The following is a 14,605-nucleotide window of genomic DNA, read 5'->3' as shown; positions in this document are numbered from 1 at the left end:
ATGTTCACCGGTACCTAAAATGACATAGAAGACACTTGGTAATGTCGAAGACATCATGTGGACACTTTTCTTTGAAGTAATAATCATTGGTATATTCTTATTTGCATATTTGCTTTTACCAGCAAATAGGTCCAGGTTATCTAGGGTTACACCGCCAGGTTTATCTTTTCCAAATCAGCATGGCACGCTATGGAAATGATTTATTATTGTTGTAAATGCATTAAGCCGACATGTTCAATCGGTTATTGCATCAGATATTGTATTATTTGTAAAATGTTTTATTGTAATATCTTGTAGAGCCGACCTACTAAAATTGGTCTTAGGGTATGGTATAAATGTAAGATCTTATTTGTAAGATCAAGGGTGGAATGCGAAAATGATTTAAGGAAGGATATATGCGAGATCAGGTAGAGATATACACGAAGACATCATTTGAAGGTGAAGTTAGGTTTTTGTAGAAGCATATCACATTACACCAGTACTGAATCCAGCATATGAAGATGCAATTTTGTGCCGTACATTTTCATTGGATTTAACCATCCAACTATAGTCAGTGTGACTCCCATTTGTGTTTGAGCAGTGAGCTCTAGGCTGTTGGCCTTTCTGCATGTGCAGACCCCTCTTTGTACACTTACTATCTGCAGTAGTATCATCTGATTGTGGGTAAGGTTTCCCACTGTGGTTTTTCCCCTTACAGGGTTTCCACGTACAAATATTTGTGTCATGTGTTGTGGTTGACTTTGTGCTTATGTTTCATGCATTAATTCTTACCAGTATAGCATTTCCTGTTAACACTGTTTACCGGCATACTTAACTGTCTTATCAGTACTAAGCATTAAGTTGGTTAATAAGATTTTGGTTCGAATTTATTGGACAACTGATTCACCCCCCCCCCCCTCTCAGTTGTCCCCAGGACCTACAATTGGTATCAGAGCCTAGTCCTCTTTTTTTCAGAATTTTAACAACTTGAGGAGATCCAATGTCTACTAATTATTTCAGAAAGGATAGTCCTAAACTTGATGGAACCAACTATGGAATATGGAAAATCAAAATGGAGACACATCTGAATTGCATTGGTAAAGACATTTGGGAAGTTACTAAGAATGGTTATACCGTTGTTGTAGCTGGCTAGACTGCTCCTATTACCTTAGCTAAAGATGAAGAAAATGATTGCAAAGCAAGAGAAGCACTTTTGAGCACATTATCAAATCAACAAATCATGGGATTATCAGATAGATCCACTGCAAAAGCTATTTGGGATCATTTGGAAACACTGAATGAAGGGGATTCCACAGTCAAAATTGCAAAACTTGAAAGCTTTCGAGTGAGGTATGAACATCTGAAAATGGAAAAAGATGAAAGAATTTATGCTTTTATGGAAAGAGTAAATGAAATTGTTTTAGGTATCAAATGTTGTGGAGGAACCTTGAGTGAAGATGAGATTGTTTCAAAAATCTTAAGAGGTTTGCCACCGGCATATAAAATGAAGGTTACTGCTATTAATGAGTTGAGAACAATGCCTAATACATCAGTAACTAGGGATACATTGATTGGAAAACTTTCAGCTTTTGAAATTAAGGAATTTGGTCCTGTTGGTACTATAAAAACTGATTTGGCCTTCAAAGCATCAACATCATCTGCTCCATCTTTTGACAAATCAGACTGGAGAGCCTTCTATGCAAAAGAACTTGAAGAAACTAGGAAGGAGAATGAAGAGCTTGAAGAACTTGAAGCACTATTTGCAAGAAAAATGCCAAAACGTCCAATTGGAAGTAAGTATGAAGGTAAAGCACCCTTTAAATGTTTCAACTGCAATAAGATTGGTCATATGGCTTCAAGATGCCCTAACAGACATGCTAGACTAAGAGAAGAAGCTAGAAGGACATACAAACCTAATCCTGAATATCAGAGATACAAATTTAAGAAAAACAAAGATAAATCTTGTTACATTGTTGATGAAGGTGTGACTGATGATTCTGATGAGGAACCAGTAGACAACAGATGGGTCTTTGTTGCTATAACAGAAGATCAACCGGTACCTATTGCTCAACCGGTAGAACAAGCCCTAGCAGCTAAAGTGGAATCAAAGGATGAATGGATTATTGACTCAGGATGCTCACATCACATGACTGGAGACAAAGGTAAATTCTTGAACTTTCAAGAATACAATGGAGGTTTAGTAAGATTCAGAGATAATAAAGCTTGTTCAATCAAAGGTAAGGGTTCAATATCTCTTGATGGTAAACATAACACTGACAATGTTTACTATGTTGAAGGATTAAAACATAATCTTTTAAGTGTTGGTCAATTAGTTGAGAAAGGTTTTCAGTTACAATTTAAAAATGGAAAATGCAAAATCATGAATAGAACTGGTTTGGAAATTGCAACCGGTAATCAGACTAGAGGTAATATCTTTCATTTGAATAACAGTGAAAAGGCATGCTTAATTGCACATATAGATGAAAGTTGGCTATGGCATAAAAGACTATGTCATGTAAATTTTGATTGCAGGGTAAAAATCAGTACTTCTAAGGCAGTTAGAGATCTACCTAAAATTATGAAACCTCAGAATACAATTTGCAAGGAATGTCAATTTGGAAAACAAGTTAGAGCTAGTTTCAAAAGTATTCCAGAAAAATCTAATAATGCTCTTGATTTAATTCACACTGATTTATGTGGTCCGGCTAGAACTAAAAGCTTACAAGGTGATAGATATTTCATGCTAATTATTGATGATTATTCTAGAATGTGTTGGGTTACTTTTCTCAGGGAAAAATCAAAAGCACTTGGGAAGTTCAAACTATTCAAAGCAATGGTTGAAAATGAAACCGGTAAGAAAATTAAATGTTTAAGATCATATCAAGGAGGAGAATTCACATCTAGAGATTTTAATACATTCTGTGAAGTAAATGGAATCAAAAGACAGTTATCAGCACCTCGGACACCACAACAGAATGGAGTTGTTGAAAGGAAAAACAGAACTATTTTGGATGTAGCAAGAAGTATGTTATCAAAAGCAAATCTACCACATGTGTACTGGAGAGAGGCAATAAGCATTGTTGTCTATACATTCAACCAAGTTCACATCAAAGGTGAAACCGGTAAGACCCCTCATGAACTATGGTTTGGTAATACTCCTACTCTTAAGTATTTCAGAATTTTTGGAAGTAAATGTTATATTAGAAGAGATGAGTATATTGGCAAGTTTGATCCTAGAAGTGATGAAGGAATATTTCTTGGTTATTCATCTAAGAGTAAAGCTTATAGATGTTTTAATAAAAGATTATAGAAAATTGTTGAGAGTACAAATGTAAAGATTTATGAACAATTCAGAGGAACTTCAAGATATATAGACTCTGAACCGGTAACAGAAATTATGACAAATGAACCAACAGTAACTCCACCGGTACAGAATGATGATCTAGTTACTCTGGTATCATCAGAGGATACCAAAGTAATTGAAGAACAACAATAGACTAAGACACCCCAGTATGTAAGACTGAATCATTCTAAAGATCAGATAATTGGAAGCAAATTTAAAGGAGTCATGACAAGAGGAAGATTGGCAAATGAAGAGGTATGTCTTATTTCTCAAATTGAACCATTATCTATCAATGAGGCATGTGAAGATAAATTCTAGATTAAAGCTATGGAAGAAGAATTAGGACAAATTGAGAAAAATAATACTTGGACATTAGTTCCCCGGCCTGAAAATAAAAATGTAATTGGAACCAAATGGGTATTTAGGAACAAACTCAATGAAGATGGTAAGGTTGTTAGGAATAAAGCAAGACTAGTGTGTAAGGGATATTCTCAGAAAGAAGGAATTGATTACAATGAAACCTTTGCACTAGTAGCCAGAATTGAGGCAGTTAGATTATTCTTGGCCTTTGCAGCTCACAAGGATTACAAAGTTTATCAAATGGATATTAAATGTGCATTTTTGAATGGAGATCTTGAAGAGGAAGTCTATATTGAACAACCTGATGGATTTTCTTTGACAGATAACAATGATATGGTTTGCAGATTAAGAAAGGCTCTGTATGGACTAAAACAAGCTCCAAGAGCCTGGTATGCAAGATTGGATAAGTATCTTTTAAAAATTGGTTTTACTAAAGGAAATGCAGATAGCAATTTATATTACAAAGTAACTAATGATGACATCTTGATTATGGAAGTATTTGTTGATGATATAATCTTTGGAGGAGAAGATGGATTATGCAAAGAATTTTCTCTTAAAATGTAGCATGAATTTGAAATGTCTATGATTGGAGAAATAAAATTCTTTTTAGGATTGCAGATTTTACAGATTGATAAAAGCATATTTTTGAGTCAATCTAAGTACTTGAAAGAGCTACTCAAGAAATTTGGGATGGAGAACTCTAAACCGGTAAGCACACCCATGACTACAAATGACAAATTATCTCAAAGGGATGAATCTACACCTATTGATCCAACTAGATACAAATCTATGATAGGAGGTTTACTGTATTTGACACAAACCAGACCTGATATTATGAATGCAGTATGTATAGTTTCTAGATTTCAGAGTAATCCCAAGGAAAATCATGAATCAGTAGTAAAAAGGATTTTCTGGTACTTACAAGGCACAGTAAATCTTGGATTATGGTATCCTAAAGATGAAAATTTTGATCTATATGCATACACAGATGCAAATTGGGTAGGAGATGTGGATGATAGAAAGAGAACCACTGGAGGAGCATTATTTCTTGGAAAGAGATTAGTTTCTTGGTTAAGTAAGAAATAGAGTTGTACATCTTTATCAACAGCAGGATCAAAATATGTTGCAGCAGCAACAAACTATACACAGGTACTTTGGCTTAAGCAAATGTTGAAAGACATAAAGGTAAAATGCAAGGAACCTATTACTATATATTGTGATAACACTGCAGCAATTGATATATCTAAGAATCCAGTATTACATTCTAAAACAAAACATGTTTCTATCAAACTGAATTTTCTAAGGGAAAAAGTTGAAGAAAAGGAAATAAAATTGGTTTATGTGAATACTAAAGAATAGCTTGCAGATATTTTTACAAAACCTTTGCCTAAGGAAACTTTTGAGTATCTCAGAGATCAGCTCGAAGTTTTACCTCCACTGGTAGAGACTTAGACAATTGATGATTGTCATCAATTGGCAGAATTAAATGGACAAATCTTTTATTCTGGTATTTGATGAGGAAGCTACTTCTCAGGGGGAGTAGTTGGTATATTGAATTGGTTGGTATTTTGTATGAACTTGACCTTTTTGTGACTTTGGCATTTGATGTCAAAGGGGGAGAGATATATGGAAAAACATTAAGGAAAGATATATGGGAAAATGCATTATCCTTTTGAGGTGAGATCGGTATTGAAAATAAATCTTTGAATAAACACATATTACTCCCAAGGGGAGAATTGGTTTTTGTACTTGGCATTTCTATTTTGGCACTTTGATGGTTTTTCCATCTTGTGTTGCCATCAATGCCAAAGGGGGAGATTGTTGGTATTTTGGTATGGTTTTGTCATTGATGTCAACACCTGCTAAATACACCTACTTTGGAGATCCAGCAACATTCACCGGCAATCAGTAAACTTTTCAAACAGTCACTGGTATATGGTTAACCGGCAAGATATAATGTTCACCGGTACCTGCAATGACATAGAAGACACTTGGTAATGTCAAAGACATCATGTGGACACTTTTCTTTGAAGTAGTAATCATTGGTATATTCTTATTTGCATATTTGCTTTTACTGGCAAATAGGTCCAGGTTATCTAGGGTTACACCGGTAGGTTTATCTTTTCCAGATAGCATGGCACGCTATGGAAATGATTTATTATTGTTGTAAATGAATTAAGCCGACATGTTCAATCAGTTATTGCATCGGATATTGTATTATTTGTAAAATGTTTTATTGTAATATCTTGTAGAGCCGACCTACTAAAATTGGTCTTAGGGTATGGTATAAATGTAAGATCTTATTTGTAAGATCAAGGGTGGAATGCGAAAAAGATTTAAGGAAGGATATATGCGAGATCAAGCAAAGATATACACGAAGACATCATTTGAAGGTGAAGTTAGGTTTTTGTAGAAGCATATCAGCATTACACTGGTACTGAATCCAGCATATGAAGATGCTATTTTGTGCAGTACATTTTCATTGGATTTAACCATCCAACTGTAGTCAGTGTGACTCCCATTTGTGTTTGAGTAGTGAGCTCTAGGCTGTTGGCCTTTCTGCATGTGCAGACCCCTCTTTGTACACTTACTATCTGTAGTAGTATCATCTGATTGTGGGTAAGGTTTCCCACTGTGGTTTTTCCCCTTACAGGGTTTCCACATACAAATATTTGTGTCATGTGTTGTGGTTGACTTTGTGCTTATGTTTCATGCATTAATTCTTACTGGTATAGCATTTCCTATTAACACTGTTTACCGGCATACTTAACTGTCTTACCAGTACTAAGCATTAAGCTGGTTAATAAGATTTTGGTTCGAATTTATTGGACAACTGATTCACCCCCCCCCTCTCAGTTGTCCCCGGGATCTACAATCTCATTACTTTAATAATAAAAAAATTTAGCATCAGATTTTAGTAACAATCACTCCTATCATCTATGATAGTTTTTTCCAACCAATCAATTTTCTTATTTAATCATGGAACTAATTACCACGTCCTTACTTGAAATAGTTTCATTTATACTTACATGCACGTCATATTAATTCAAACATGTATTACACTCTTATTAAACTTACCTCCTAACTTAAATACAATCATTCAAAAACTTAATGCTTTCTACAACTCAAGGAAATTTGTTAGCTATTAACATGTGGTAACATCATTCATCTCATTACTAACCCATTCTTCTAAAATCCATTTAACAAGCACAATCTTTTTAAATTCAAATAAGGTAAGGGGATAGCATCATTGTATAACCCATTCATTTAATCAGACACAACAAACCAAGCACATCTTACATAAAGCTATGGTCTTTCACCTTCCTAAACACACGAAAGGATGATTTCAATTTTCATATACCCTATTTATAATGCATCTATTTCACCATATTCAACACATGTATTACAACATGATCCATTACCCTAATATTTCATAAGATTTCCTTTATCATTCATGCAAAAGATATTCTATCTAACTTATTCTCTTAAAACGGAAATCATAGATGCAATAAAAGAATTTGTTTATCTTCAATGCACATTCATTCTAACCATGATTCACCCGAAATCATATCCCTAATAAGAATTCAACACTTCTATTCGATATCAAGTACACTTCTCAACATTATGAATCCTTTATCTAAATAGAGTGAAGGAGGAGAGAGGGTGTTTTCAATTAATCAATATATGCATGCAAGATCATACATGGTTAAATTATAATTTTCTAAACACGTCATCCTAATTCTCAAATGTAGTCCCTTACCTTACCACGTAAATTGAAATATACAAATCCTACATTTCTTAAGGCCTCCTAATCTGACATATGCCACTAAGAGTCTTACATCCCTATTGAAAGGAGAGATCTATACAAACAATCTTTTTTCTTACATTCAGGATCACATATATAAGCACTAAGTAGTTCTAATCAACACAAATACATCATTAGTTAACATCCTTATCAATCATACCAAGATATGAGTAGAAGGGAAGAGAAAAATACCTTTCAACCACTATGTAAATGTACAGAGATAACTTTCATGCAAGTTCTCATAATCTATACTAAGTCAAATTTATATGTAAAACACAATCACGTCATCTTACTATTCAAATACAATAATATATTATTCAACACAATAGGCTAGTCCTAATAACATAGCATTAGATCAGGAGACATATAGAATTTCCCTTATAATAAGAGAAATCATATACCTAAACCACCTTAAGTGTTTGAGCAAATACTAGAAATTTCAAGGCAAACAAAAAGCACATATCATCATATAACAAGTACTAATATCAAGGAGTTAAGAACAAGAAATGAATACACATGATACACTCTATTTTAATTTTAAAAAAGAAACGAAGAGAGATAACACAAGCATATACATCTCCAAAGTACTAATAACATTTCCAAAACATAAATCCAAAAGGACAAGCACAACACAAAAACACTATGACTCACCACACAAGACTAAGGGCACAACCTTAACCAAAGATCTCAGTGTTTGCAACATAGGCTCTGATACCAAGTGTAATGCCCCACCGAGGAACCCCAAAGGATCTAACTAAACAAACTCAAATAAGAGTGAATTTTTTTTTTTTGAAACATTAAGTGTACATCCCATAACAATAAAGGAACAACATTAAACCTAATTGCACAAGCGCAAGGAAACTACTAAACTATCCTCTGAGGTTCCTCAATGTCATTACTATACTACCCATACAACATTAAAGAAATTAAATATAAACTTAGATAACATTTGATTCATAGATGAAAATAAACAAAATAACTATGAAAATAATTCATCCATACATATTACAGAATCAGGAAACTACATTGCATTCAAATAACTTCTTAAGAAAAAATCATTATATAACCAATATCAATAGCTCCTACGACATACAAAGTAATGAATAAAGTACATGTAAGCTTTTAATTACATAAGATCGGTAATTCCATTTACTAATATAAATCACATCAACTAAACCTTATTTCCTTTACATCAAAATTACATCATAGATACATCATTTTCCTCGAAGGAATGTACATAATATAATTACATTTGATTTAAACATAAGTACAATATGATAGATGGATGAAATCTCCACCTAGCTCACTGAGTTGACCATATCAAAGCGAATAAATTGGAGAATGAACAAAACCAATCCATGTAACAATAGGTTCAACATCCCTAATGGAAGAAGGCAACTACCACCTCACCATGTGGAGCCCGAAGGACCACCCCCCATGCTAGGAGACAAACATGAGGCCCTCAAGCACACAAAAAAGGGATAAACAATACATGATATAAAATCACCTTCACCAAGTAAGGTCACAAACAAGATACACATAGATGAATCTCATAACAACAATACTCTAGAGGCTACAAACATAGAGGTAGGACACTAGTGCTCACAAGGGGAGAGTGTCATCGCATAGCTTATTATGGGTTGTCCTAGCAGGTCTTCATAGGCTCCGACCCCCACACTGGGTTATCCTAGCAACCTTTCTCGATCCTCGATCCCCATACAAGTCTCATGCAGAACCAACATTCCTTTCAAGAGGACAAGGTAGTTGATCATACCATCCCAGGCCTTCCCACCTAGTCTTGAGCCTTAACTAGCACTCAAGCCATGAGCAGAGCATACATTATCTTGATTAATGTGTTTATCTACCCAACCCCCTAATTTTTTAATTAAGGTTATCACTTATTAAGCAACTCCCCCAATGGGTTATCCTGGCAATCACTTTAGGATCTCAGCCTCCATGGAGAGCCACTCTCTCTTATGACACTATGCCTACTTCAACCCAAATCAAAGCACAGGATTAAACCTAAATCATCAATGATAGAACATCATAATTTGATTCAAATAAGTCTCTCAACAAAGATATAAAACGTCACTACATCCATATAACATTATAATCAATATCTCAACATAGGAGCACATAGGACTCAAACCAACACAAGAATACATAGAGCTAACCACCATAAGATAATCAAGAAACTACATACATCCATAAATCAATCTACTTTAGGCAATCTAAGCCAAATTTGAGTGACAAACAGAGCATAAATCTCATACCTAGCCTCTGGAGCCCCCGGGAAACACTCGAACTGATGAATAGAATCACACAACAAGTACAGGACTCAAACTAAAATATCCCCAAAAGTATTAAGGATTAATTTCAGATCCTAATAATCCCCAAAAAATATATTAATGATTCATTTCAAATCTGAAAATTTGATTTACAATTAATCTTGCTAAAACAATTGAAAACAACAAAACTAATCAACTAGACTTGCACAAAGGAACACCAAATTGAATATAATCTTGTAGGACATCATGGAAATGTATTTCTGATATTTAGCAGCAAATTAGAAGGTCTGAAACATGAAATCACATAGCAGAAAATAATGCAAATTTTATTTCTAGAATCTCTACCCATCCTAGAAAATCGTGATAAAACTACACTACCCAATTCACCCAAATCTCTCAAAATCCAATTTTTTTCAGCCATCATTCCAAAATTCTCAAGCATCCACACACAACAAGAACATGTTATTTTCCATAAAACCTTCAAAAAGAATAAAACAACAAAAATCCCCTTCTTTTGGAAATTTTCCAAAATAAAAAGGTTTCCTCCCTCATCTCCCTTCACAAGAAATGGAAACTACCTTTTAATAAATTACTTCTACTAGTTTTTATTTTATTAATTTTCCACATCATGTATTTAATAATTTAATTAATTCACCTCTTTAAATTATAACTTGATTCATTAATTATTTAAGCTTGTGTTTTGATTTAATTATTTAGAACATTAATATAGATTTACTAATTAATTAATAAGGTAAGATTATTCACACACACACACATATGTACATATTATTTTTATACACACAAATATATGTATTTAAATTAGATTATCACAAATTTAAATAAAACCTTGTGATAAAGGTTTATAATAAAAATTTACCAAAAACAACAAGATAAATAAAACCCATATGCAACACAAACGCACACTCATACCCAACATAACCAAGGTCATCAGATCTTGCCTATGTGGCATTCTGGTCAGGTAAGCACAAGACAAGAAATTTTTTTCTATTATCGATCAAGGGTTAAGGGTTTGAGTAATGGGCCTTATGCTATCTCCCACAACTTCCATCAGGATTAGGCAGGCATGCTCAAACCTGTGAAACTAGGTGGAGTCGATGCCTCGTAGCCGCAACCCTCCATCACTAATAATTGTATGTATATAAATAATATACATAAGCCTAACAATTACATGCACACTGGTTAAGGGGAATCGTAACATCATATGTCTCTCCTAAGAGAATGATAAGACATCATCTCATCGCACCACAATCAGGAGCACACACATAATACATGAATCCAATCTCAATGCATTTTAATTATCATAATCAATCACATCTTGATATATAACTAAATCCGTTATAGTATGGGTTAGTATCCATGAAACAATATGCATCACTTATTCACTGCTTATTCATTAAGGAACATAATCAAAATCCATTGCAACATAATTTTTAACATGACATATATCAGCTTTAACATCATAGAAAAGTCTCATAAGTGTAAACCATCATCCATACCTAAGAAGACCACTAGAATTAGGGTTAGTACATGATATCACCTCACAAATAGTAAACATGGAAGAGGTATCACACATAAACCTAACTTCATAATTATTCCAAAACATATAATCAAATTAATCATAATGAATTCACTAATGTCAAAGAGAATATCAAGAGTACAAACAAACTCATAAATATCTTACACATCCAATCACAAAGGAGAGATCAAGGAGGGGCACTACACTCTTTCCCACTACTTAGGTAAATTTGTCTAAATGTTGGCGATATGATTGTAAGAAGACATCTAATAATTTAATGACTTAAGTAGGATGGATGTGATAGTCATCTATGTATTGTATGATTAAGCACTTTTATTGTTGATCCATAATTGCATTATATTTGGTAATATGTTTCTTCTTTATTGACTTTGTTTTTGATTAAGTAAAAATAGGTTTTAAGGGACCCTAAACCCAATTACATTCGATAGATAGACAAGAACAAAACAAAACAAGACAACTGCAAAAGACGAGCAAAAAAAACCAACAGCAGAGAAAGGGACAGCAAGAGGCCAGCAAGAAATTGGCCCCAAGCCCAGCATTACAAGTTAATTAAAAACTCTTAATCAATTCCTCAGCATTTTGTACCAAGAGCATCATCACCTTGGCCACTTCCCTTAGGTCATTGTTTTCATGTCCCAGCTAGCTCTCTTTCATTTTGGTGTCCTTCCCAGTGGTGGTCTGCCTAGTTCTACATCTAGGATTCTGGTGGGTAGGGCTGGAGGTTGGAACGTCTTCTATAATTACCAGGTTCTTATCCTAATTTTTCCTTTCCAAATGATCCACCAAAGCGTTCATATTTTGGGAAGAAACTTTAAGGACCTGGAGGCTGTGGTTCATTAGGCCTTTCAGAGCCTTCTCATTACAGGCAATCCGGGTGTTGATGTTGTCTTTGTCCTCCTCCGCCCGCTCTTTCAAAGTTCTAATAACATCCTCCAAGTGTTTCAGGTCCCCTTTGATCAGATCTTTCTCCAGCCAATCCTCCATCTCCATTTCCTCCTCAGCTTCATTATTTTTTGTATCCTCATTCTGTTTCCCAAAGTCAAAATCCTTAATCAACTTATTAATCTTATCTTCCAGCTCCCTTTGCTTACCTTGCATACTGGTGATGTTTTCAACAACCCATTTTTGGAAATTGAAGGATTCTAGAGTGCAGTTACGGGTGGTGTTCAATATGGTGTTCGCAAAGTCCTTGCCCTATTCAGTCTCCTTAGAGTTAGGGTTGTCATACTCCTTAGGAGTCAGAGCAGCATTCTCACTTTCCGAGCCCTTAGGGTTAGAGTGAGGGTTTCCGGAGTTACCCCCTTCCTCCCCTTCACCATAGTTCTCATCCTTATTTTGCTCCATTTCAGTATCAGTGTCCTTATCCTTTTCCTCTTCCTCATCACAATGCACCTCCTTTTCCTCATGCTCTGTTTCAACTTTCCTTTTTTTGTGGGTAGGGGTGTTGGGTTGATCCCCATTCGAGTCAGAGTCTTTGCAGCTCTCAGAGATATGAGCGTTAATGATCAAGGGGTCATCTTTGGTTGCCCTGGCCTTGTCCTTTAGATATTCATATATTAGCAGTATAAGCTCCTGGTGGGCTAAAGGGTAAGAGTTAGGCTTTTTAGCATGGTCTACAAGGCTCTCTTTATTGACTTTGTTACACTCATATTCTACATTCGATTCCCCTTTGTAAATTTTATTTTTGTGGGCTTTATATCGTTCTGAAAATCTCTCGTAGTCGTAGTCAAAATCATCTTAGTCCTTCGGCCCCATTTTGGTAAGTCATGAAAATTGATAGTTGAACCTCTTCTTGATCAAACCAATTTGTTGATTCAAAGGTTCATAGGTACATTGGTTCAATGAGGTCATCAGTCAGTCAAGTGTGTTTTGGGTTTGATTGCCTTAGTCCTTTGTGTTGTCCAATTGAACCTTCAACTAGTGAACCTTTATGGTTCAGCGGTTCAATGGTTCCATGGTTCGATGTTTTCAGCTGATAAGCTCAAAGATCAAAGAAGGTGTGATGAAAGAAGGCAGTCATAATTGGTCAGTAGAGGAATATTCTAAGCAATTGAAGCGTTTTTCCAGGCAGGTTGTAATTTCTAAAATAGAATGTAATCATTACTCTGATAGGTAATATTACGAGGTGATGTGTAATTAATGCATGCGTAAGGGATTGTCTTTTCAAAATTTATCTCACATGCATGAGAAGTATGGAGATTGTGTCACTGAATTTCATGATAATCATATCAAAGTACTTTAAATATTGATTGAGAAGCCAAATTAGTAAACAAACAACTTAGAGGAAGAAAGGTAATTCTCTACTTCTAAAGCTTGGAAATAACATAGTGTATGACAAGTGAGTTCAGTCTTGGTCATTTCTTTCATTTCACACATAGAAAAGAGGATTTATTCAATTTCTTGTTGTGGTGGTTCTAGGTTTATTTGTTTGCCTTAGTTTAGTGTTGAAGTCACAGAATTGTCAGAATGAGACCGCCACCTCCCAAAATGGTTGCCAAACCTGGTCTAATTAGTTCTCTCTCAGAGTTTGATTTAAAAAAATTAAACCTCAAATATTATGCCCTCCGATAAAAATTTGATAGTAAAGGATATGCACGAGAGCATTTGGTTCTTAGGGATGGGTACAGTCATGTACCTGAACTGGAGGGCTTCTGGGCAGATTGTGCTAATGAATTTGAAGTGCATAAAAGAATGTTCTCTTGATTCACTATTCATCAAATAAGTTCTTTTGGATTGCAGATGAACATTTCAGAAGTCGAAGATAGGGGAGAAGATTTGATGGACTCTCAATATACACAAACTGTTCAAGGGACCCCATTTCTGAAAATTGACTGGAATTGGGATGAACAAGATCAGATAAGGATGAAGTCCTTCCCAGTCATACATAGGATAGAAGAATGGTTAAGGTAGCAGAGGCTTGAGAAATTAACCATTTTTGAAAAACCTAGTCCAGTCCGAAAGGTTTCATCTAGCCAGTGTGCTAGACTTTGTCTTGCAGGTGATTCACAGGTTAAGCTAGAGGCTGGTAGTGCCAAGATCTCATTGGAAGAGAAACCATCACCAAGGGTTACAAGATCCAGAACCAAGGGAAAAATCAAGAAGGAGCCTAAGGTGGTTGTGGACTTGGACTCATCTCCCGAACCTGAGAGCATTATGGCAGAAAAGGAGCCTGTAGGAATTAACATGGAAATAGGTGATATTGAGGGCCTTGGAACAAGGGAAGTTGACATGTCTAGCTACATGATGATATCTAATTCTGATACAACAAGAGA

Source organism: Cryptomeria japonica, chromosome 8 (assembly GCF_030272615.1).
Source record: "Cryptomeria japonica chromosome 8, Sugi_1.0, whole genome shotgun sequence".
Classification (NCBI taxonomy): domain Eukaryota; kingdom Viridiplantae; phylum Streptophyta; class Pinopsida; order Cupressales; family Cupressaceae; genus Cryptomeria; species Cryptomeria japonica.
This window is presented reverse-complemented; position numbering follows the sequence as displayed.